The 24003-nt window shown below is 36.5% G+C and overlaps 1 protein-coding gene and 1 pseudogene across 7 annotated transcripts in view; both read left to right on the top strand.

Moving 5' to 3' along the window:
- The window catches only part of CTNNA3 (catenin alpha 3), a 1976430-nt gene that overhangs the window by 635937 nt on the left and 1316490 nt on the right, over window positions 1–24003 (top strand). The gene's annotated exons all lie outside the window — the stretch shown is intronic.
- LOC109553765 (protein TFG pseudogene) lies at window positions 21220–22578 on the top strand (annotated as a pseudogene).

Raw genomic sequence — 24003 nt, 5'->3', positions numbered from 1 at the left:
ACAAATTGCACTTAACATAAATGAACTTAACAAAAATGTACCAAAGCTTAACAAAACTTAATAAAAATATACCAATTTCTAAGGACCAAACCCTGAAAAGTAACTTCTGGAATCCCCTTGTCTCGGTGTACCACAGGAATAAAGCTTTTAAAACTGAGTGTTAATAAAAATTTTTCACATTTTCACCTCCATCTATCAAAATGCAGTTAAACTACTGTACCTTGAAGCCTTAGGAATCCATCTCCTAAGAATACCTTAGGAATTCATCTCCTAAGAACATGTGGTCTAGTGGTTACCTTTTAGGATTTTCAAGGAAGATCTTTAAAACAGTAGAATGGCTGATGGCTACCTAGACAAACTTTGACTTCTGGAATTGGTTTAACCAGTATTTCTTATATTTGACTGTGGGTCCCCTTCCCTTTTCATTTTATGTAATACCTGTTAATACAGAAACATTCTTCAAGGAAAAAAATTATATATATATGTGTATGATTGGTGGCAGGACTTAGTCTCAGGACTGTGTTTATTATTCTTGAAATATAATATTTTTAATACACTCTAAGACACTTAACAGTTTAGAATGCTAGAGGAAAAAGATGAAAGCATTCTAATGAGTTAAATTATCAGATTAATTGAAGATTATAAAGCACATGATTTTTGGTTTCCTTCCTTGCAATTGAAGACCTTTTTGAAGTTTATATATTGCTCTTCTTTGTCAATAAGTAGATCATCCTATGAAAGTTTACTTTGCTTTTTATAAGTGAACATCTTGCAGTAGTCAGGAGTTGTTACTCAGAGATGGGATTTTTCATTGTGTAAGGTATTAGACTGAGAAGTAGAGACGGGTTAAGGAAGGTGTTCAGATTGTCTGGAAGTATTTTGCTGTTGTTAATGATTTTTTGATGACAGTATTTTGTTGTTATAAAAAATACAATTAACTAATTATTTTGATTAGCTAAAGTTGTTATTGTAATTGTAATTGCCTCAACTCTCAACAGAATAGAGCCTATTGAGTTAGCATGAATTGACTGGAGTTTCATTGGGATCATTTTTTTCTAGAACTGTCACCCATCAAGTGGTAGATATTCAATAAATATTTGTTAAAAAAAATTAAATGCAGAGACCTGGTCCCTATCTCCCTGGCAATAGTTTACCCGTTATGAAGGGAAGCTGTATAAAGGAGAGCTTTTTAGTTAATTCCAACCTCTATGCTTTGTTCATCAGAATGCATGATGCTTATCTGCTGATTTACAGGAGTGCTTCTTCATTACACATGGACTGCACATCCTCTGATACTCTAAGAGCTGAGCCTTTCCAAATCACATTTAATGGTCTGGATTTGGCATTGAAATTAGGCTGGAATACACTAATGCCTACCACTCTGATACTGCATCATCCTATTTTTTTTTTCTCTCCTTAAGAATAACAACAAAAAACAATTGATTTACCTTGGTAAAGTGCTTACTTTTTATTAATGTAACTTTTTAAAAAGAGCTGTTCAATTCTGACACATTAGGTTGGAATATTGCTGGTAATATATCCTGTATATAGCCTCATCAGACCAATGCGTCTGTAACTCACAGTGCCTTTTCTTATTATTGAAAAATCTTTCCCTTTCAGCTGAAGGAGTATAAAAATTCTAAGTAAGAAGGGATCTGTTCTGTCCTCTATTTAGGCTTACAAATGCACCCTTTAAAAATAACACTTTTTTTTACTGTGAAGACATGGAATCTAAACAGTCAAATTACATAAAAATGCTCTTTTATTCTGATATATGTTTATTACTTTATGAACTATAAGCAAGATATATTCATTCACATTGAAGATGAAACTGCATTTAAAAAAAAGCAAATTGAACTTTGCAAAATAGTTAACACCACCTCTCCTCATCATGCACATGGTAATCAGTTTTATAAATTAATGGCTAATGAGACTTTTATTCTTCTGACTGTATTCAGCATGCATTTGGTGTACTTTATCTCATTTTTATTAGCATCATTTCTTCTAGGTCTTTCAGTCATAAGTCATTTTAAATTTTATCTAATTGGAACTTCGGTCATGTTACCCTAAATCCTTTCTTTCACAGGACAGGGTGAAACTAAATAACATTAAAAAGAATTTAAAAACTTTAAAAATAAAATCCAAATATATTTGCTTTCTAAAAAGGGTGTGTCTTTGCCCATAACACATAGCATACTACAATTAGGTTTTTATGTAGACTCTGCTTGAGGATCTTTTCCATTAGAAAAGGATGCTCTCTAGGGCCCTTATATGGTCTCTTAATTAATAGCCTAGAATCCACACTTATTCCTCTGAACCTCCCTTCTCTATGTTCTAGATAGGAAATTGTCAACAGATTGGCCAAATCTGTCCCCCACCTATATCTGATTTGCCCTGAACAGTGTTGACCCATAATATATTACACACAAAAAATAGAATGAGTTTATGACATTTGAATATTGGAAATTTCCCACAAAAATTGAGATTTTTGGTTTCTCTAGAAAAACTGGAAGATACGGATCTATGTCCTGTTGGGCAACAGTCTGCTGGGGCGGGGGGTAGTTGCCCCTTTAGATGAGGTAAGGGCTCTCTCGTTTACTTCAGTTTCCACTACTCCCTGTTTCGCATACGTTGTGGCTGGTAGTCAGTTGACACTAGCACTGGTCTTCTTTTCTTTTTTATTTCATGACTAGCACCTGCCTGATCCTGTGGACACTTGAGACTGTATCTTTTTGCTTCACTAGAACTTACTTGCATTGTGGTCAGTACCACTGGGCTCTAATGAGTTACTCTGAACTACTGTGAAATATACTTTCTGTTCCAGATATGATTCTTGTAACTAAAATGGTTTGTATTTCAGGCAGTGTGTGAGAGGAATGAATCTAATGGTTAAGAACTCCAGGTTGCATGATCTGTAGAGAAGACACTGTAAGGCTAACAATCTGTTTAGATGCCTGACCCATGCACCGACAAATATACTCTCCCTGGTTACAGTTTAACTCCCTTGATTCCCTTTCAAGTTCTCTATTCATGATTCACTCTGGTGTCTCTCAATGAATGCATGCCACAGAGTGTCTGTCCTTTTCACACAATCCTTATAAAGCTGGTAACTACAACAGCGCCTACACGGAGGCCCTGTTGACAAGATTGACCAAAATTTCATCAGTTGGTAAAAAAAAAGAAAAAAGCAACATAGAAAATGGTTTTAAATATAGCTTTGCAGAATGGGCCACTTGGGAGGGTTCCAATGAGCTATAATTCGTTTAAGAAATTGAGAGCAGAGGAAGATTTAAGGCATTTGAGGAAATGCTTTTGTGTGAGTTTTTGGAATCTTGCTCAGGGAATATTGTTGGTGTGGTAAAAATTGAAAGAGATACAATGACAACAGAGACTCTGAAAGAAGTTCTTTCTGAAATATTTAAAATCCAAGTTCGCATTTGAAATCTAGCAAGTAGTGACTACTAGCAATAAGTACGCTTTGTTTGTACCCCAAGAGTACAATATTGTGACTCAGTGCCTCCAACATCAGTTCTTTCTCCATACAGTTGAATAACAACTTAAATGTAGTCTGTGTTTAGGGAAGACTTATGATATGTTTTGTAAAACAAGAGTAGCTTTTCTTTGTACAGTAAAGGAATCTCATCAGCCTATGTGCTATGTGTAACCATCGTATTCATCAAGAGAATGCGCAGTAAAGAAGATATATGCAATAGGTGTAATCTTTCATTCTCTTTTCTCATTTGTAACTCTCACTGTCATGCAGGAAGGTGCACTCAAATCGCCAGTATTCTGTTTTCTGAATAGTGCTCAATTTTCTTGACTGCTCCATTTGGGCATCAGAGCTTTCTTTCACTTTAGGAGGAGTTTCAAATGCCACATAACTTTCTCATGAAGTGCAGAGTATTTTAAGATCCAGAAGCACTGGTATAGAGAAGAGTATTAACACTCACTCAGGTACTCTTCTTTCATTAAACTTGATGTTTGACCTTGAAGAGTCTGTGTGTATATTAAATCAATATGTACCTTTCTTCACTAGGCTGAGCTTCTAGAGCCTAACACTGTGTAGGCTGGATAAGATGCTTGCTTTCCACTGTAATCTAGAGTGATAAAAATGATCAACCTAACTTGAGTAATTCACTTGATTCAGGAGAGAAATAGAATATGACATAGATTATCCCAGTTAAAAACATCATTTCATAGTATTTGGCTGACATTTAAAAGCTGGAATTGTGTGAAAGCCCATTACATTTATTTAATCACTGTGGACTCAGTCTTGAGCAAATAACCAGATCTGCTTTTTCTGTGTAAATCAGTACAAAACTCTGTATCCCTTTCATATGCTCTTTTACAATTTTAGGCCTGATCCAGATTTTTTTTTTTTTGTACTACCATGACACGTCTGTTTACCCGAGCAAAGGTATATTTTAGAAACACCATTTGGTTGTTTTTAAAATGCCCTGATTTGTATTAGGGATACCATTACTTTCTGCCTGCCTAGGAAATCTAATCTTCTTGTTAATGAAAGAGCTGCGGGTTCGATCCCTGGGTTGGAAAGATCGCATAGAGAAGGAAATGGCAACCCATTCCATTATTCTTGCCTGCGAAAACCCATGGACAGAGGAGCCTGGCAGGTTACAGTCCATGGGGTTGCAAAGAGTCAGACAGACTTAGCAACTAAACAACAACGAGGAGACTAATATGGGAAGTACTTTTGGTATTTTATAATCAAGACACATTCTAAAATGTTTTTCAAACTAAATATGATGTACTGATACTTTAAAGTATGAATTCACTCCCCTTGAGACAAAATTAAATTTGCTGATAATTAAAAATAGCAGTATGATTGATAGACTAGGTATGCTTGACTACCTGCTAATGAATTCTCTCATTTACTACTTGTTTCCTTTTGCTAAAATTATACTTAAATCACACTCTAAAATAACCTACAGCCACTGAAAGATCTAGAAAGAGAAATTCGTGTAATTCTCATACCTCCTGTGTGAATCATTCTTCAAATTGTGAATTTTACAAATATATAGTTCCATACTTTCTAGTAAATCTCACTAATAAATTATATGTTTGAAGTTCTAACAAAGGTTCATAGTCACTTACTTATCCAAGTTTATCTTTTACCATGAATCTTTGGCTTTATTCGTGAGTTTCTTTTTTTTTTAAGTCTCTAGTGGTGACATGTCACATAGTATAGAGAAAATTTATAGTTAAAACAATATTTGAAGTCTAAGGTCCCATTTAACACTGAGATTCCCAAAGTCTACAGATGTTCACATCTGAAACTTCCAGGGAGGCATATATAGGGAATGGAAGTCCTTTACCAAACCTTGAAAAAAATTGCACTCTCAGTGCTTCACACATTCACACATACTTCCTTCCGTATTAGTGGATTTACTGATGGGTTATTTTGTAGAGGTGTGTTGGAGACAGTTTGATGTTTGCATTAGTATTTGGTTTCATTCTACTTATATTGGCCTATCAGCTCAATTTCAAACAGGTTAGGAATCTTTTATTTTCCTCTAAAATTTGGGGACTACCAAGTTAACTTTTTAAATGAGAAAATTAGTAGCACAGATCAAGTTTGCTCCTGGATAGAAAAGATAAATGGTAGCAGAAAATAGTTGCTTGTGGTTAAAAGTATTTTTGTAAAAGTAGTGATATATAAGTATATGTGTAGCTGGTTCACTTTGCTGTATACTTGAAACTGGTATGACATTGTAAAAGCTATATTCCAATAAAATTTTTTTTAAATTATTATATATACCAAGAAAAACAGTACTAATTCTTATTAATATGTTTAAAATTTATTATAAAGCTGCATTTTTATTTGTGATCTATATAGACCAGGATTAAGAAATACTTAGCTCATGAGAAGGGTGACTTGACTTGGTAAATCCTGTTAGGGCAGGCTCCATGTTTTATTAGTTCTTTACATTCTTCTTATTGTCACTATGCCTTAGATAAAGCAAGGACTCAGAAAATGGTTTTGAGTGAGTGAATTATAGTTGAATCTATGCTACATTTAAGAGTTCCTAGTAATGCACAATAATTAAATAATCATAGGACAGGGGAGTAGAATATATATAATTCGTGCTATTTTTGAATGGTGTTGTGTTTTATTATGAAGAGGAATTACTATTAATTTTTCTGAAGCTTGAGAGCTTCAGTTTGGGAATTTTAATACATAAAACTTAATGTCAGCAAAATACTTCAGAATGGAGCAAGTTGGGGAGGCCCTTGTAAATGTCATTCACTTGAAAGACATTTGGGAACTCCCCTGAATCACCAAATGTTAGAAAGGAGTGGATGATAATAGGAAACTATTTAGCACATCAGGGTCAGAGCAAACACCCTTTTCCAATAATGCAAGAGAAGACACTCCACATGGATGTCACCAGATGGTCAATACCAAAATCAAATTAATTATGTTTTTAAAGGGCAAGATGGAGAAGCTTATCAGGAAACAAGACCTGGAGCTGACTTGGTCTTGATATGTCAAGACTGTACTTCATATCATGAACTGACTGTACCTCATATCATGAGCTCCTTACTGAAAAATTCAGGCTTAAATTAGAGAAAGTAGGGAAATCCACTTAGCCATTCAGATATGACCTAAATCAAATCCCTATGATTATACAATAGAGGTGATGAATAGATTCAAGGGACTAGATCTGGTATGTCAAGGCTGTATATTGTCACCCTGATTGTTTAACTTATATGCAGAATACATCATGAGAAATGCTGGCCTATATAGTGTTACCCTGCTTATTTAACCAATAAGCACAAGTGGGAATCAAGATTGCTGGGAGAAATATCAATAACCTCAGATATGGAGATGACACCACCCTTATGGCAGAAAGAGAAGAAGAACTAAAGAGTCTCTTGATGAAAGAGTAGAGTAAAAAAGTTGGCTTAAAACTCAACATTCAGAAAACTAAGATCATGGCATATGGTCCCATCACTTCATGACAAAAAGAAGGGGAAACAATGGAAACAGTGACAGACTTTATTTTTGGGGGGTCAAAAATCACTGCAGATGGCAACTGAGCCATGAAATTAAAAGACACTTGCTCCTTGGAAGAAAAGTTATGACCAACCTAGACAGCATATTAAAAAGCAGAGGCATTACTTTGTCAACAAGGGTCCATCTAGTCAAAGCTATGGTTTTTCCAGTAGTCATGTGTGCATGTGAGAGTTGGACTATAAAGAAAGCTGAGTGTGAAGAATTGATGCTTTTGAACTGTTGGAGAAGACTCTTGAGAGCCCCTTGGACTGCAAGGAGATCCAATGAATTCATCCTAAAAACTAATCAGTCCTGAATATTCATTGGAAAGACTGATGCTAAAGCTGAAGCTCCAATACTTGGCCACCTGATGTGAAGAACTGACTCGTTGGAAAAGACCCTGATGCTGGGAAAACTTGAAGGCAGGAGGAGAAGGGGATAACAGAGAGTAAGATAGATGGATGGCATCACTGACTCAATGGACAGGCATTTGAGTAAGCTCCAGGAGTTGATGATGGACAGGGAAGCCTGGTGTGCTGCATTCCATGGGGTAGCAAAGAGTTGGACATGACTGAGTAACTGAACTGAACTGAACTGAACTGAGGCATTTAGATACAATGCCTGGAAAACTATCAACAGAGGTTTTAACATTGTACAGGAAGCAGTGATCAGAATCATTCTAAAAGAAAAGAAATGCAGTAAGGTAAAGTGGTTTTCTGAGAAGGCTTTACAAATAGGTGAGAAAAGAAGAGAAGTTAAAGGTAAGGAGAAAGGTAAAGATACGCCCAACTGAATGCAGAATAGCATTCAGTTCCAGAGAATAGCAAGGAGACCTTCTTAAATGAACAATGCAAAGAAATAGAGGAAACAATGGAATGGGAAAGACTAGAGATCTCTTCAAGAAAATTTGTGATAATATTTCATGTGAGAATGTACATGATAAAGGACAGAAATGGTAAGGACCTAACAGTAGCAGAAGAGATTAAGAAAAGGTGGCAAGAATTCTTGGAAAAACTATGCAAAAAAGTCTTAATGACAGAATAACCACGATGGTGTGGTCACTGACCTAGAGTCAGACATTCTAGAGTGTGAAATCAAGTAGGCCTTCAGAAGCATTACAAGGAACACAACTAGTGGAGTTGATGGAGTTCCAGCTGAGCCAGCAAATTAGGAAAACACAGCAGTGACCACAGGACTGGAAAATATTAGTTTTAATTCCAACCCAAAGAAGGGCAGTGCAAAAGAATATTCCAGTTTCATCCACCTCATTAGAACTGATTCAAATGTATTCTTTTTAATGGCTGAGTAATACTCCATTGTGTATATGTACCACAGCTTTCTTAGAATCGCCAGTCCAGGTTCGATGCAGGATACAGGATGCTTGGGGCTGGTGCACTGGGATGACCCAGAGGGAAGGTATGGGGAGGGAGGTGGGAGGGGGATTCAGGATTGGGAACACGTGTACACCCGTGGCGGATTCATGTTGATGTATGGCAAAACCAATACAATATTGTAAAGTAATTAGCCTCTAATTAAAATAAATAAATTTAAATTAAAAGAAAAAAAAAAAGAATATTCCAACAACCACACAGTTGCACTCATTTCACATGCTAGTAAGGTTATGCTCAAAATCTTTCAAGCAAGGCTTCAGCAGCACATGAACCAAGAACTTCCAAATGTATAAGGTGGATTTAGAAAAGACAGAGGAACCAGAGATCAAATTGCCAACATTCATTGGATCATGAAGAAAGCAAAGGAATTCCAGAAAAACATCTCTTTCTGCTTCATTGACAATGCTAAAGTCTTTGACTGTGTGGCTCACATTAAACTGTAGGAAACCCTAAAGAGATGGGAGTACCAGATCACCTTACCTGTGTCCTGATAAACCTGTATGTGGATCAAGAAGTAACAATTTGAACCAGACAGGGAACAATTGACTGGTTCAAAATTTGGCAAGGAGTATAATGTTTTATATTGTCATGCCTATATAGTGTTACCCTGCTTATTTAACCAATATGCAGAGTACATCATGTGAAATGCCCGGCCAGATAAATCACCACCTGGAATCAAGACTGCCGGGAGAAATATTAACAACCTCAGATATTCAGAAGATAAGACTCTAATGTCAATAAGTGAAGAGAACCTTAAAGAGCCTCTTGATGAGTTGAAAGAGGAAAGTAAAAAAGCTGGCTTAAAACTCAACATTCAAAAAAGTAAGATCATGGCCTCTGGTCCCATCACTTCATGGCAAATAGAAGGTGAAAAGTGGAAACAGTGATAGATTTTACCTTCATGGGCTCTAAAATCAGTGCAGATGGTGACTGCAGCCGTGAAATTAAGACACTTGCTCCTTGCAAGGAAAGCTATGACAAACCTATGCTATGATAAACCTATGCTATGATAGCATATTAAGAAGCAGAGACATCTCTTTGCTGACAAAGGTTGGAATAATTAAAGCTATAGCTTTTCCAGTGGTGATGTACCAATGTGAGAACTGGGCCACAAGAAAGGCTTAGTGCCAAAGAATTGATGCTTTTGAACTGTGGTGCTGGAGAATGCTCTTGAGAGTCCTTGGACAGCAAGGAGATAAAACCAGTCAATCCTAAAGGAAATGAACCCTGAGTATTCAGTGGAAGGACTGATGCTGAAGCTAATGCTCCAATACTTTGACCACTTGATGTGAAGAACTGACTCATTGGAAAAGACCCTGATGATGGGAAAGATTGAAGGCTAGAGAAGAGGGTGGCTAAAGATGAGATAGATAGCATCACTGATACAGTGGAAATGAATTTGGGCATGCTGCAGTCCATGGGGTCACAAAGAATTGGACATGACTTAGTGACTGAATAACATTTAACACATCATTAGATTAGACACACCGGATAATCCTAGTGTGTAGTTTGAGGAGCCACACCTTGCCTCAACAGTAGAGCAAGACTCTGGTGTGCAAAACTTTTCAGCAATGCATATTAGTTTAGGTAAATATTTTATTACATTATTCTTTATTCCAGTATTTTTTTTTTTTTTTGTTTGAGTATGAAGAGCTGTTTACTGGACAGATGTCTTCTTAGATCTGCCCACTCTTGCCTGAAAGGCAATAGCTACTTCAGTAGCTATTTGCATATTAAGAAAAATCAGGTACTTCACATTAATTTGCTCTCGTTGATTATTTTCTGTAATATGCTAAATAATTGCTTATGAATGGGTCAAGAAAAGCAGCTATTCACCTATTTTGATTGCTATAAATATCTTGAAGTCATCCAAATGTGCTTTCATATTATTCACAACTCTTCCAAGTCATTAATAAATATTTGAACACCTGTACTAGCACTGATCCCTGAGGCACCTCATTATTAACGTAATTGCACAGCCTCATGATATTTCATTTAACCTTGATTTTACTACCAAACTTTTTTCAAACCAAGCCATGTTCTAATTAATGATAAAACTTTATCTTTTATCCTGTGATTGCCATGGCTTCATGATTGAATTTGCACATAAAATTTTTGAATAAAATATCACTAGACATTAATTTTTCTTAAGTTCAAACAAGAAAATAATTATACACGTTTGTCTCCTGGTTATTTTCACTGACATTCTACTTGTCTATCTACTCTTCATTGTTTGTTTTCATTAGCTATTTTCAAAATGTTTGGGTGTAAAAATAATGATTCTATAATCCCATCATCGTAGTATATTGATATTGGGTGCAGTTCTGTCCTTTTGTGAGTCCCAACTCCTCAGTGCTATTTTATTGCTAACTGGTACCTCCATCAAATTGGAATCAGGAAAGGAAAGAAGACATGGAATTCATTTTAGCTGACATTGCTATTCATCAGTGAAGCCATTACAAGTGAAGAATGAGATTTGCACCTTCTGGTTTAAATCAGGCTTATGGAGCATAGTTTTATCCAATACTGGAGCTAGAGGGGACTCTGAAGATCACATGGTTAAATTTTCATTTATCATATATGGTAACAGAAGCCCGAAGGTGAATTGACCTTGACAAAGTTCCCATGGATCACAGCCAGTGTTCTGCTTTTCACTCTGTTGATCATTCCACTGCACCTTGGATTATGTTTTTATCATCATTGTTTCCCCTGAGGGTAATTAAATTTTTCTTTCTAATTTATCCTGAATTTTGACAGACTTCCTTTTTAAGCCTCTTTTAGATCATCACCTCCACCTATCTTTTAATTCCTAACAGTGTCTTGAAGATAGCAAGTTCTCAGTGAATATGTATTGAATGGGTGAATAAATCTAGGGGCACACTATATTTAGCAAACTCAAATACATGTATTTGGAGCTTTTCTGGTGGCTCGGACAGTAAAGAATCTGCCTGCAATGCTGGAGACTTGGGTTTGATCCTGGGGTTGGGAAGATCCCCTGGAGAACAGAATGGCTACCCACTCAAGTATTCTTGCCTGAAGAACTCCATGGACAGAAGAGCCTGGCTGGCTACAGTCCATGGGGTCGCAAAGAGTCAGACATAAGTAAGCACACTTGCATGCATGTGAATACATATACTTATAACTAGTATGTTCATATATTATTATATATGTAAATATATACATACATATTATGGCTATTTAGAGCATTTTTAGTTTTTTAGCATTTCATGGCTGGATCTATGCCAGCCATGAAAACAAGATTGTAAGGGCTGGAACCACTAGCAAAGGTGATTAAAGTAGATGTCATTAAGGCCAAAAAAAAAAAAAAAAAAAAGATCATAAGGATATTATATACGTTAATTTCCAAAAGTGACTTCTAAGTGGTTAGGTTTTAGGATGTGCAAATTTACTTGAACTATTGTACTAAATAGTTCTTTACTGCTGGAGCCTGCTCGTGTCACAGAGCTTGCTCAAACTCATGTGCATTGAGTCAGTGATGCCATTCAACCATTTCATCCTCTGTTGGAGGACAAGGGGACAACAGAGGATGAGATGGTTGGATGGCATCACCTACTCTATGGACATGAGTCTGAGCAAGCTCCGGGAGTTGGTGAAGGAGAGGGAAGCCTGGTGTGCTGCAGTCTGTGGGGTCGCAAAAAGTCGGATGTGACTGAGCAACTGAACTGAACTGATTGTACTAAATAATGCTTAGTTTTTCTATGATATTGTTTGTTTCCTTTATATAAATTTTAATAACACTTCTCTGAGACTCTCAAATAACCAAATTTCCTCAGATATTTGAGCTATTTTGGAGAGCATAAGGAAAAGGGTTGAGAAAGGCCCTTCTATAGAAATTCAAGGAAGGGAAGTCAAAGTTGTTATTGCTCTTGGTCTCCAGCTTTCCCACCTCCCAAAGGAAGCGCTACTGAACAAGCTTCTGTATTTATCCACTTTAAATATTTATTTTAATTCATTTTTCATAGTAACATTTCCAAATAATTGAAATGCGCTTCATTGCTATTGGAAGGTCACCACTCAAATCAAATGTCCTATCACGTGCTAAGTCACTCCTTGGAAGAATGATAAGCACCTTCAAGGTGCATCGTGTATTTCAGGTCCACAATTCATCTGCTTTGGGGGAAAGTGTTATTTCCTGGCACATGTTCAAATGCTGTAATTTAAGCCATTTATATAATAGTAAATTATACTGTGACTGCAGCAAATGAAATTAATACAACTCCAGGAGTTATACTTAGGGAATAGTTGACTCATCTAGTCAGATCTGGTTCATTGTTCTTTAACTGCAAGGTAAAAAAGAGAAATAACCCTTTAAAAATTGTGTCAAATACTGAGGAAACATATTAATGCTGAGCAGAAATGTATGTTAAAAAAATAATGTATAGGAGTAAGCAGATGGGACTAAACTGCTAAATTTCTCTAGGTGTTTATTCAAATATTTTGACCTAGAAAGTGTTAGATGAAATGTTATTACAAAAAAACTAATGGGACAGCTCTGTCTTTAAAAAGAGTCTCTTTCAGCTTCTAGGGTCTGAAGATCCATTTTACCTTTCCCCTTACCCTCCTTAACTCTGTTTCCTATCAGAGAATTCTTTAAAAGTATTGGTGGAAATCTGTTGCCAGAAAAAGTGCTGTCTGTAGCATACTTCTCAATTTGTCTTTCTTTCCCTTATTTCCCCCATCAATTCATGATCACCTAGGTGACCAGAATTGTCTCATTTACATTCTTGTCAGACTAATTGCTTCCAGGAGGCCTTTGGGTGAAGCACAGATAGTTGGTGTTGCCATAATCTTGAAGTTAATCAAATATCACACCACAGATGAAGTCTGGTGTATACACACCAAAGTGGCTTCCAGAAGAATGGGCTGGACTTTTTGTGAGAACCATGGAGATTCTGAACTGACACATATAGGATCCTCTAAGATAGGTTTTTATAGGCTTCTTTGATATATAATCTCATTTCTGGGTTATCCACATATGCATTTTACAGCTTAGATCTCTCTTTGGGGTCTCTTTGATTGGGGTTAGCCCAAACTTGCATTATATTCTGTAGGAATGAACTTCAGACCCAAATGAAGATAAGAGACTTTTTAAAAGGGGGTAATTGAAGTACATACTTCGGGTTGATTCTTAGCAGAGAAAAACCAAGAAAAAGCACAGAAGGTAGCATCTCTGTTCATACCAGGCCCCCCATTCCTACCACAAACCATACACACACATACCACCACCACTACTGAGCACCATCATTATAGTGAGTTGCTGATATTGTGCTACATCTTTAAGCATTTAGGGTTAGAAAAAAATTAAGAATCATGAATCCAAATTTCTCATCCAACTTTATGTATGTGCTAGTAGTAATGTAGTTCCCTCTGCATCTATATATATAGCCTAAGAAAATGTAATGACATGAAAAACAAGAAAAAATATATGGAGACTCCAAAATATATGTTTCCTGTGGTCATGTATGGATGTGAGAGTTGGACTTTGAAGAAGGCTGAGCACTGAAGAATTGATGCTTTTGAACTGTGGTGTTGGAGAAGACTCTTGGGAGTCTCTTGGACTGCAAGAGATCCAACCAGTCCGTTCTGAAGGTGTTCAGCCCTGGGATTTCTTTGGAAGGAATGATGTTAAAGCTGAAACTCCAGTACTTTGGCCACCTCATGCGAAGAGTTGACTCATTGGAAAAGACTCTGATGCTGGGAGGGATTGGGGGCAAGAGGAGAAGGGGACGCCAGAGGATGAGATGGCTGGATGGCATCACTGACTCGATGGATGTGAGTCTCAGTGAACTTCCGGGAGTTGGTGATGGATAGGGAGGCCTGGTGTGCTGCTATTCATGGGGTCGCAAAGAGTCGGACATGACTGAGCGACTGATCTAATCTGATCTGATGAACTTGTCTTAGTAATTTACTTAAGATTTTTACTTGTACTTTTATATTGCACAGGTTTATAAATTTATTTTCCTCTATTGATGAGGAAGACATCTCTGTTTATCAAAGTTGTACAGAACTGAAATTAATTTACAACCTCTCTGTGTGTGTTAGTCACTCAGTCCTGTCCGACCCTTTGCAACCCCACAGAGTGTTGCCCAACAGGCTCCTCTGTACAGGGGATTCTCCAGGCAAGAATACTGGAGTGGCTTGCCATTTCCTTCTCCAGAGGATCTTCCCAACCCAGGAATCAAACCCTGGTCTCTGCTTTGCAGGCAGATTCTTTACTGTTTGATCTACAGGCAAGTCCTTTATCTTCTCTGCATATAAATTAAATCTGTAAATGTAGAATTTTTATATTCCAAAATTTTAACTTATTAAGCATGCTAGTTTTAGATATAGAGATAGTACATTGATACTCATTTATTCTTTCTTCAATTTTTGAAGAAATTTCATGAAATAGACATTATATAATTGAGAACAGAATGCAACATCTGGCATACCCTTTCTTGATTTTCCTTTTCTTGTATTTTATCTTTTCTCTGATATTAAGGAATAATGGGGCACTAGGACTTTCAGCTAAAGATGGCATTTGATGTCAAGTGAGAATTATTATATTTTAAGTTTGTCTTTATTGCATGCTTCATAAATCTGGTAGCTGGGCTAGTGTTTAACCATATAAATACACATTAAATGTTATGTGTGAATGGATTAATATATTTTTTGATGAAATATTAATTTATTTTTCCTTTATATGAATTTTTATGATCTATGACTGAAGTTAACCATGATTAAATTTTGGGAAAAAACATGAAAACTGCATTCATTTTAGATCTCAATTCAGGAGATTTTGTTCATATTTATTTCATAGTTTATTAACATAATACCTAAAACCTACATTTTAAGTTTCAGAACTTAACTAACATACTAACCCCAATTCTCTGAATATAAGTGGAAGAAGACACCTAACTAGGATCATGAAATCATGCTGAAGATATTTTCATATGGGTATACTTGGTTGTAACTGAAAAAATATTCTCTTTTTGATCTGGGGCTGGAATTGGAGGAGTAGATGGGCAGCTCAGTAGGTTAGGATATAAAGGAAGTGAAAGAAGGAATGTTTGGAATGTAGTTATCATGGTTTGTGGTCTACAAGCTATATCTAGTTAACTTTAACGTAAAATTTATTAGTAGCAAATAGTTAAGGGCCCTTGATAACCTATAGACTTTTGGCTTACTCTAATACTTTTTAAAAATTCTTGAGAACTTCATTTTATAACCTCATTAACTCTTTTGATAATATACTTTGTTAGTGTCTTTATTCCAGCACTTGAGAATATGTTTCAAATGGTGGAAAACATACTGAAATGTATGTTTTACTTTGCTTAGTGATCTTTGTATCTGAAGAAGAGTATATGGGAGAAGGAGTGTGCTGTGTGAGTGGGTGTCTTTGTGTGTATGTGTGTGTCTATAAGTTTGTTTCTATAGCTCATAGTGTGAAGTGTTAGCCACAGTCATGTCTGACTCTTTGTGACCTGATGGACTGTAGCCTGCCAGTAATTCTTTTGTTGATGGAATTCTCCAGGCAAGAATACTAGAGAGGGTTGCCATTTCCTTCTCCTAGATCTTCCTGACCCAAGGATCGAACCAGGGTCTCCTGCATTGCAAGGAGATTCTTTACCCTCTGAGACACCAAGGGAGCTCATAAAGGAGATGCAAATCGAGGAATTGGAAATCTGAATATGATGAGATAGTGGAAACTGGGCACGATGCTACAAAGAAATAAACAAGTATTCAAAAATTTAGATTATACCACTGCCACAATACTTTGGACACCTGATGCAAAGAAACTCTGACACCGGGAAAGTTTGAGGGGAAGAGGAGAAAGGTATAGCAGAGGATGAGATGGATAGATAGCATCACCAACTCAATGGCATGAGTTTGAGCAAACTTTGGGAGACAGAGAAGGACAGGGAAGACTGATGTGCTGCAGTTCGTATTTGAACTGCAAAGAGGGGGTTGCAAAGAGACAGACGTGACTTAGCTACTGAACAACTGTCACAATAAGAACAAAAAATACATTTAGAATAGCAATTCTATTGTATTTCCTTATACTTTTCGCCTCCCCCTCCCAAGTAATATGAGACTGCTTAAAACAAAAGACATATGAAATAAAACAAAATAGGATTACTGAGAGGAAATAATACGAAAAAAAGACAAAAGCCAGGATGCTCAACGGGATGGTTAATCTGTTAGCCTATTATCAGGTCTAACCTAGCTAGCTGTGGGTTCCTGAGCTGACATGTAAAAATAGGAAGTGTTACGGGGCTCTGGTGTTCATTGAGGACAAAATACAACCATATCTCACCGGGAGTTTTTCATTGACCTAACTCAGATAAATTTTTCACGTGTTTTAAAAATTATGTTTTATAATGTGATGAATATTTCCCTTGTAAATAGTCCAAGTAAATGTAGAAGCATATTCCCCAAGGCTTTTCTTATATGGAGCTTAGTACATGTTGAAGGCAGCGGCTAGTGTACATATAGCATGTTCTGCAGCAAGATGGAAAAACTGTTGCAAGTCTAGAAAAGATGAAATTGATTTCAGGGTTAGAGGAGAAAAGTTCAAGGGAAATGTTTCTCTCTGTTCTAAAAATAATTGAAAAATGGTATGCAGCAAGCCTTTTTGCCTTGATTCTTAAGACCAAGAATTCCTTCTCTCTGAAGTATAAATCAGCCTCTATTATCTTTCTTTATCTGCCCTGTATCCTTCTACCCAGAAAGAAAATAAGGTAAATGACAAATAAGTCCAAGAGCTAACAAGATTCACTCCATAGTGATTATATAAATGTATTCTGCATCTACTTAAAAGTCAGATTTCAGTCTTCAGTTGCATAAATTTGAAAGAAAAGAAAGTGTTAGTCGTTCAGTCGTGTCCGACTCTTTGCCACCCCACGGACTATAGCTCACCAAGCTCCTCTGTCTGTGGGATTCTCCAGGCAAGAATACTGGAGTGGGTTGCTATGCCCTTCTCCAGGGACTCTTCCTAACCCAGGGATCAAACCTGGGTCTCCTGCATTGCAGGCAGATTCTTTGCTGACTGAGCCACTAAGGTCAATTCTACCAGAGGAAAATGCAAAAAAAGAAAAAAAGAAAAGGGAACCAAGTCATTTAAAATATTTTAATTATATCCCAAGTCAAAGGAAGCTATGGAAAATCTGAGAAAGACAAAATTTTTATAGATGCTTATGATCTTAGATCAGGTATGAAATAAGACAATTATAAAATATCTATGCTATACCAAAAAGAGTGGAAAATGTAGGTGTATTATCATAATTACCAGTTATAAATAAATAAGTTGTTCATTATTTCCATTGAAAGAACAAACTGACAAACAACATCTATTCAATGTGTGAATGATTCAGTTAATAGTTTTTCATGCCTCATTTCTGACACTTTTTTGAGAGAGATAAAAATATTGAAGTGATTGAAATACACTGTGCTGGAGTGACTTGCACATAATTTATTATTAACTGTTACTCTTATTTCTAAAAAAGGTTTTAATTTTTTTCCACAGAATGTTGCCTCAGGGTTTGTTTTGGTAAAAACATTACCATCTGGTAATTTCATAACCAGTAACAGTTCAATGATTCCCAGGTAGCTCAGTGGTAAAGTATCTGCCTGCCAGTTCAGGAGGTGTGGATTTGATCCCTCAGTCAGGAAGATCCCCTAGAGGAGGAAATGCAACCCACTTCAGTACTCTTGCTAAGAAAATTCCATGGACAGAGGAACCTGGCAGGCTACAGTCTGTGGGATCACAAACAGTCAGACATGATTGAGCGACTGAGTGTGTAAAACAGGTGCATACTTTTCATGTATTAAAATTTTATACTGGTATTCCTGAGGAGAGTGGTGTTTTCTCTGGAACACCATGACTCTAGGGAGAAGTGGGAATGTCCTGTAGTAAATTTCTTTTTATCTTATTGTCTATTATAGTACCATATATAAATACACTCCAGTGGATGACTTTGAATCACAGATGATTTGACAGAAATAATTTTAAGATATATATATATATATATATATATATATATATATATATATTAGCAATTCCCATTTGCAAACTTCTGGATCTTTCATAAATATACATGTATAGTCATATAAAGCCAAGTTATTGGTTATTCAAGGGATTTGTGGAAGTCCTAAAACACAGCCATGAGAAAAGATTTGCTTTTATGAAAAATGTCAAAAGATCTTTTTAGAACGGAGCTTTGAGCATTATACAAATTTTTTAGGCTCTGGAATATTCAATTTATGGAAAAAAAGATTTACTTTGGAAACTAGGTTTGGTTGTCAGATCTGGAACTTAGTTAAATAATATAACCTTATTTATTTTTTTTGGTGCTCTAATAAAACTGCATAATATTATATAATTGGACAATTTATGTTACAAGATAAATTGATATAAACTTTCCTCTTCAAGTCTTGTCACCCTTGCTTACTATGTAAGCAGACATGTATATATCATGTATCACTCAAAAAAAAGGTGGAAAAAAGGAAAAAAGGAAGCATACATAGACAGGGAAAAGAAGACTTAAATATATTAATCATTCTGTGATTTATTTAGGGCCCCTTTTGAAATTTTCTATGAAAGTTACTTATGGTATATCTTAATGGAATGGATAAAGTGAATATTATTTTATTCATGGAATTCAAAGGCATGATAAATTATTTCAGTCAAGTATTACTTAGAATTACATCTTCATAAATTTATTTTAAACCCTTATTTAATTTTTGTTTATTTCTGCTCTTTTACTTATTTTCTTTTGATTTCTATTTAGTAAATGTTTTCAAACTAGAATTTTTTAAGGGAATGTGTTTATAGCAAATTTAGTATACTTTGGCAAATTTAACAGCAATAATAAAATGTAGCCTGTTTTCTAGTCATTACTAGCTGAAAATATTTAATTATGCAAGTGTTTTAGTCCATAAATTGTCACAAGTCCTTTTGGAAGTAGATGGGGTACAAGCCTGAAAAGGAGTGGTAGAAATCATCGAAGCCTTTTATTTTAGCTGGCATTATGAACTATGAACATGGAATTTCCAACTAGCAGATGGAGATCTAATAGTGTTTCTCAAAGCCTCTCTGGAGATTGTCCAATTATTTGCCATCACCATTCCATCCTGCTCTTATTGCACTCAGGAATGTAAATGTCAGTATTTCATACCAATTGTAACAGGGCCTCATGAAATGAAAAGCAAATTAATTTTCTTTGTAAACCAACTTGAGTTTCCCAGACTAGATATTGCTGCTTCTTAATAGGACTTAAGGACAGTCATGAAACTTCAGAAACCTCAATGCTGCTGTAATTTTATAATCATTAAAAAATTATACAAAATTTTTTAAAATGGGAAAAAATATGCACCCTGCATATGCAACATTTCAAAAACATTCAAAACACTCATACTAGGAATACTTTGGGTATTTAATAGAAATAGTTCCAGTCTAATAAACTTAGTTTTATGGGCTCATTTACTACAATAAAGCATGGGCCATGCTATAGATAACTAGAGTAAAAATTTATATGAAATTTATTTTAGAAAAAGATTATTTGAATGTAGTACACATTTCACATCCATATTTTGGATTGTAATGACTACCCTTGTCATATCACACTTCATAATCCACAAGAATGTTTTAGGGGACCACTAAGACACAAGTTCTTTGGTATTCATTAAAATAGCATTCTTCAAGATCAATTCTCTTCATGTTAATATCGATATATTCTGGAATTCTAATATTAAAAATATATATATTTATAAGTGGGAAAATCACAAAACTATGCCTTGAACTAAATACTGAATTTGCTTCAACTATTTTGTCTCAGCTTAATGCAAGGTGCAGTCTTAAGAATTTAATAAGAAATTGCCTTAAACACCAAACAATGAAATCCTTTGGGAATAATGGTAGTCTCATCAAGAGAGGAATTTGTTAAGGGAAAAACATATTTTAAAAAGTGAAAAGTTAATGATGCTGAACACCTACCAGAACAACTGTGCTTATTACTGTATCAGATGAACTGACCACTTTACTAATATTTCTCACTTTCTAAAAGAATTGTTTGATAGAATAGAATACAAAAGACCCTACATATATCCTAAATTTCATTTACTTCAGTATCAGTCATGTCATAACCAGTAAGTGGTGAAAATTTGAATTGCACAGGCAAATACAACTCTTCTACATTTTTTCACATATTTCTGAGGTTAGAAATGCAATATAGGCTTTCACTCACTCTCTCTCACACACACACACAGGATTTGCATGGGACATGTTAAAAACAAAGCATCTAACAATCCATTACATTTATTTATTATTTAACAAAATTCATGTATCCTGAACTTACCATGGAATGGATAAATTGAATACTCATGATTTGAGGATTAAATTTAGAAGATTGTGGAAGGGGAAATTTTTTAAAAATCTTCTTTAGTATTTATATGTGGAAAGAAACTGAGTAGCTAACAATCGGAGGAAAATACTAGATGATTTTCACTTTATCACCTATCTTAGTCCTTGGCATGTTATAGTAAAAGCTGAAAAAATTAATATTTATTTGACTGAATTGGATTAAAAACACCAAGATAATTGTGGGAATAATATAAAAATAATCTCTATACAAATAAAAATACTTTGAATGAAAATTGTACCTGTGAATGAAAATGTGTAACTATCGAGCTCTCGCTAGGCTTGGTGGGTCATTGCGATTGGTCGGGGCCTGCGCTTGTCTGCCAGGAGGTGCGGCGGCCCCGGAGGGCAACCGAGTGGGCTGTGACCGCAGCCTTCCCCCAACGCCCCAGAGCCCGATGGTGGCGGCCTCGGGAAAACGTCTTTCTCTAGAGTTACATATATAGAACATCCTGGAGTCCACCATGAATGGGCAGTTGGATCTGAGTGGGAAACTAATCATAAAAGCTCAACTTGGGGAGGATATTCGACGAATTCCCATTCATAATGAAGATATTACTTATGATGAATTAGTGTTAATGAAGCAGCGAGTCTTCAGAGGAAAACTTCTGAGTAATGATGAAGTTACAATAAAACATAAAGATGAAGATGGAGATCTTATAACAATTTTTGATAGTTCTGACCTTTCCTTTGCAATTCAGGGTAGTAGGATACTGAAACTGACATTATTTGTTAATGGCCAACCAAGACCCCTTGAATCAAGTCAGGTGAAATACCTTCGTCGAAAACTGATAGAACTTCGAAATAAAGTGAATCGCTTACTGGATAGTTTGGAACCACCTGGAGAACCAGGCCCATCCTCCAGCATTCCTGAAAACGACGCTGTGGATGGCAGGGAAGAAAAGCCTGCTGCTGCTGATTCTTCTGGTAAACAGTCTACTCAGATTATGGCAGCAAGTATGTCAGCTTTTGATCCTTTAAAAAACCAAGATGAAATCAATAAAAATATCATGTCAGCGTTTGGCTTAACAGATGATCAGGTTTCAGGGCCTCCCAGTGCTCCTGCAGAAGACCGCTCAGGAACTCCCGACAGCATTGCTTCCTCCTCCTCTGCAGCTCACCCACCAGGAATTCAGCCACAGCAGCCACTATATACAGGAGCTCAGACTCAAGCAAGTCAGATGTATCAGCAGTACTCGCAGTAGCCCAGCTATGGCACTCAGCAGCCACAGGCACCCCCGCAGCCGCCGCAGCAGTACGGTATTCAGTATTCAGGCTATAGTCAGCAGACTGGACCCCAACAACCTCAGCAGTTCCCAGGATATGGCCAGCAACCAACTTCCCAGGCACCGGCACCTGCCTTTTCTGGTCAGCCACAGCAACTGCCTGCTCAACCTCCACAGCAGTATCAGGCGAGCAGTTACCCTCTACAAACTTACCCTACCCAAACTTCTCAGCCCACTAATTACACTGTGGCCCCTGCCTCACAACCGGGAATGGCTCTAAGCCAACCCGGGGCCTACCAGCCAAGACCAGGTTTCACCCCACCTCCTGGAAGTACCATGACCCCTTTTCCAAGTGGGTCTAACCCATATGCACGTAGCCGTCCTCCCTTTGGTCAGGGCTGTACCCAACCTGGACCAGGTTATCTATTAAGAGGCTCAATTACACTGATGAATGTAGCTGCTAGCTGTTTGCCTCCCAAGAGACTCCAATACTACTATTTTAATTTGTATTGAAGTTCAGGGATTTAAAAAGCAGAGCATTTTTTTATGATACCATTATTGCTGTTAATTGAAAGTATAATTTGCTGGAAGAAAAAAGACCAAAATGGAAGTTTTTTTCCTCCCCTGCTTGAAAGTATAGCAGCTTCCTACTTATTTTGGAACACTACTCTTACATGTGTGCAAAGTGATTGATTTTCTAGCTTGCTTTGTCCACAGGATATTAAAATGATAGGTTGAAGTTCAGCCCTCTTACTTGGCTTTTTATTATTAACATGATGTACTAAAGTAGATTCCTTTGAGAAGACTAGCTGTTATGTATAAAATATAACATTGATAGGTTAATAAAGATGATTGAATAAAAAAAAAAGAAAATGTGTAACTATCAAGTGGACACAGAGATACCTGCAAGTTAATAGTTCAAATGACAAGCAAAATTTGATGGAAAGAGGTTTCTCAGCCTCATTTGTGCTTTAAAAAATAACAGCTTTATTGAAAATTGTCTGTACTTTAAAGGCAGAAATAATTCAGCTTACTTTGTTAAATTTTGTCAAAAAAATCAAAATATTTTTTGATATTTTGTCTCCTCGGAGGGAAAGTTATGACCAACCTAGACAGTATATTAAAAAGCAGAGACAGTAATTTGCCAACAAGGATCCGTCTAGTCAAAGCTATTGTTTTTCCAGTGGTCGTGTATGAATGTGAGAGTTGGGCTATAACGAAAACTGAGCACTGAAGAATTGATGTTTTTGAACTGTGGTGTTGGAGAAGACTCTTGAGAGTCCCTTGGACTGCAAAGAGATCCAACCAGTCCATCCTAAAGGAGATCAGTCCTGGGTGTTCATTGGAAGGACTGATGTTGAAGCTGAAACTCCAAATCTTTGGCCACTTTATGCGAAGAGCTGACTCACTGGAAAAGACCCTGATGCTGGGAAAGATTGAGGGCAAGAGGAGAAGGGGACAACAGAGGATGAGATGGTTGGATGGCATCACCGACTCTATGGACATGGGTTTGGGTGGACTCCAGGAGTTGGTGATGGACAGGGAGGCCTGGTGTGCTGTGGTTCATGGGGTCGCAAAGAGTCGGACACGACTGAGTGACTGAACTGAACTTGATATTTTGTGAAATATTGTACTATAGTAAAAATAATATCGAGTAAATGTGAATTCTAGTAGTGGATCTGTTTTCTTTTCCCAAAATGATATTGATCATGGCCTTTAGTCATGTTCTACTTTAGTTTCTTTATTTGTAAAATGTAGCAATCAAAAATAAAAATTGTGTTTATTTTTTGGAATAAAAATTATGGTTCAATTCAGTTCAGTCGCTCAGTTATGTCCGACTTTGCAACCCCATGAATTGCAGCACGCCAGGCCTCCCTGTTCCTCACCAACACCCAGAGTTCACTCAGACTCACGTCCATCCAGTCAGTGATGCCATCCAGCCATCTCATCCTC

This window comes from Bos indicus, chromosome 28 (genome assembly GCF_029378745.1).
Source record: "Bos indicus isolate NIAB-ARS_2022 breed Sahiwal x Tharparkar chromosome 28, NIAB-ARS_B.indTharparkar_mat_pri_1.0, whole genome shotgun sequence".
Classification (NCBI taxonomy): Eukaryota; Metazoa; Chordata; class Mammalia; order Artiodactyla; family Bovidae; genus Bos; species Bos indicus.
The sequence above is the reverse complement of the archived record's forward strand: the minus strand, read 5'-3'. Positions and strand labels throughout refer to the sequence as shown.